The sequence below is a fragment of the Wolffia australiana genome, chromosome 2 (genome assembly GCF_029677425.1).
Source record: "Wolffia australiana isolate 7733 chromosome 2, ASM2967742v1".
Taxonomy (NCBI): Eukaryota; Viridiplantae; Streptophyta; class Magnoliopsida; order Alismatales; family Araceae; genus Wolffia; species Wolffia australiana.
This window is the reverse complement of record NC_135836.1, coordinates 2,576,254-2,579,411: the sequence shown is the minus strand read 5'-3', so window position 1 is coordinate 2,579,411 and position 3,158 is coordinate 2,576,254. Positions and strand designations below refer to the sequence as shown.

The following is a 3,158-nucleotide window of genomic DNA, read 5'->3' as shown; positions in this document are numbered from 1 at the left end:
TAATTCTCTTCCACAATCCTTATGAAACACCAACGCTGATACCAATCTGTTGGGCCTTGGGAACAATACTCACTCTCACTCGGATGTGCGGCACAGGAAAAAAACAGAAAATGGAACGTAAATTGTTTTATTTATTTTGAAACTAGGTACAGATATGGGACTTATGTTCCAACCAACATAATAACCGACTTATAAGTCTTTAGAAAAGTCAAGATTATATTTACCTTCAACTTTAAATTTCACAAAACCAACCCCATGGTCACACTCGTTGGGCTAGAATATGCAACAAGGTCACACATTTTATTAATCATGGCCATCACATAATAGTTCAGACAAAGAGTGATGGGATCAGGAGAACAACAGTCGGAACAGAAGTAGGAAGAAAAGCTATTATATCCTCAAATTATGCAGGCATAACATCTGGTATCATAACGCCAATCTTCTATGCATTGACTTCTCGATAACTAGGCACAGCCCAGTCCGATCGGAATCGGGATGCCGCAAAGGTTGAGCAGAATCTTGATGTCGCCGGGAATGCTAACAGTGAGCCCGAGAACGCTCGCCTTCGCCGCGATGCAGAGGCAGGACTGGAGATTGTTGCTAGGAATCTGCTTGACGATGTTGCAGCATATGGAGCTATCGAGGGAGATGCCGAGCAATTTACGGACTAAAATGAAAGGAGTGCAAACAGCCAGGTTTGCAATGTTTATGACACATGTAAAGACGTTGAGCGGAGGTGGAGGCGCAGGGACTGGGGCTAGCGGAGGGGGCGGTTGCGCAGGCACGCCAGCTATCATTGAAAATAAGAAAAGATTGAAGAGTTGGATTAAGGCAACGTAAGTGACTCGGGATTTGGAGGCCATGTCTTAACTCAACACACGGTCGATGGATGTTAAGGAAAGACAAAGGTGGAGCTCGGCTGTGTGAACTTCCTCTGATGTAGTTGATATATATAGACGTATTTTAGGTAGCGTACAGGTTAGGGAAGAGGACTGTAGAACCAACATAAACATAAAGTTGGGCGTCGAGTCTTCATGTTTGCCCATCCTGTACGTAAACCTAAAAGTCAGCGCTGTTGAACATGACCCACACGGAATAAAGAACTAGAACCCTTGGGGCCTCATGTTTCAATGTCTCCATGGTTACGGCCAAGCGGCATTTATTCTTGATGTTTACGCGATTTTATGGAATTTAACGCCTTCGCCTTTGCTACTTTCCGTTGGAGGATGGGACATAAATTGATGTATTTTGTGATTTGTACTTAACCGTTCACGCGGGAAAATTAAATTAGGCAACGAGATACAAAGCATCCATTATAAAATCTATGCAAAGGCAAATATAGAAAGTAAACGGAACGAATGCGTATATTCTAGGATTCTTACTCTTTATGGGATCCTTTACATTCTCAATCCTCCCCGAAGGGCAGGGGGGAAGCGCCCTTACACTTCTCCCAAAGCTGTGGACCTTGCGAGAGACTTTAGATTCGAAAACACATACAAAGATAACCTTAGAAAATGAAGACCCGCTGGTCAAAATTTCGGCGAATTAATGAAATTAAAAACCCGGCGAGAATGGGTTAAAGAAGATTGATGATGACAAAGGGAATGGAGAAGGGAAACGTTCGATGGATCATGTTATGTAGTCTCCTAAAATCGTAGTATAATGTAGCTAGTAGTTGGTTGTTCAACAACCAGGTTTGCGGGGCTACTACGACAGCGCTCTGCGTTTATCATCTTCGGCTTAAAGCGACGACTCAACGGATGGCTGTCCAGTTACATCCAGAAGAACCTATCAGGACACGTCGGGCTACGAGGGCATATGGAAAGTGCAACGCGAAGTCAACGAGTACAAATAGGATGAAATAATTGACAACCTTGAATAGCTCTTATCTCATTATTTTGGGTCTGACCTAATGACTGCAATATTTACAGACTTGAAATTCTAGGATTAATTGAGATAGAGACCCGCCGACTATCCTGGCTGATGACAAGTGCCGATCAACATGTGAACAATTTACTTAGGAACTCTGGTAAACCAAAAAGAAGTTAAAAACCCGGTTAGGAACTCAGTGTGGTAATTTGGTTGTTGCTCTAAGGGAATGAACCTGAGCGAGAGATCTACAGAGCGAATTTGATAAATACGTAAAAATTAACTTGCGAGATGGCTGGCACTAGAGCTGGCGGAGGTGGATGTTGGGCAGGCACACCACCTATCATTTAAAGTAAGAAACGCTTGAAGATTTGCATTAAGGCGAGGTAAGTGACTCGCGATGGGGAGGCCATATCTATACTCAATACAATGCTGTGGGGTAAGGATAGACAAACTGCCAAAGTCCGTTTTTTAACTTCTTCTGGAGTAGTTGTTATGTATATAAGTATTTTACTTAGCAGCCAGCTATAGGGCGAAATATCTTGAAGGACCCGGATAATACAAGATACCGAATGAAACAGTTTGGGGTTGAGTCTTTATGGTTACCCATGCTGAATAACACCCTAAGAGTCAGACCTGTTGAACATGACCCACTCGGAATGAAGAACTTGAACCGCATCGGCCCCATCTATGAATCAATCAATGGTTCGCGCAACGCTGTACTCCTCGATGTTTTACATGAACTTAAACCATTTAACCTTTTTATGTTCGACATGAACTTAGTTTGTGTTTCTTGTGATTTTTAAAGTCTGTTCGCACTGTCAAACTAAATTAGGTGTCAAGGTACGAAGCTTCTAGAATGACATTTATGTAAAGCTAAAAACATAATGTGTTGAAACTTCTGCGTACATTAGATCCTTCAAAATCTCAAGGTTTCCGGAAAGGCAGGCATTTCTCTAAAAGGTGTGGACCTTCGGAGCGACTTTCGGTACTAACACGTATAACAAAGTTAGCTACGACGGCAGCGTGCTGGGCCAATGATATTCGGCTTAAAGGAAGGACTTATCCGATGTATGTCCACTTACATCGAGAAAAACCTATCAGGCCGCGTCGGGATACGGTTGCTATGGGAAATGCAGCCTGACGTAAGCTGATCTAAATGGGATGGAATAGTTGACCACTTTCCTTTAGGCAAATTCTTTGCTTTTACATGTCTGCGTACAAAGCGCGCTTGCCTATTTTGTTTAGAATTGTGTGGATAGCCTCGACTATCCGAGAAGGAAGTGGTG

At 42.9% G+C, this 3,158-nt stretch overlaps 1 long non-coding RNA gene across 1 annotated transcript; it reads right to left on the bottom strand.

The window, feature by feature from the left end:
• Positions 1 to 281: 281 nt before the first annotated feature.
• On the bottom strand, positions 282 to 1,971 carry LOC144716527 (uncharacterized). The gene is made up of 2 exons (XR_013584916.1): positions 1,383 to 1,971; positions 282 to 1,047 (listed from the first exon to the last, which is right to left on the bottom strand). It is a non-coding gene; the product is annotated as an uncharacterized LOC144716527 (long non-coding RNA).
• Positions 1,972 to 3,158: the final 1,187 nt, after the last annotated feature.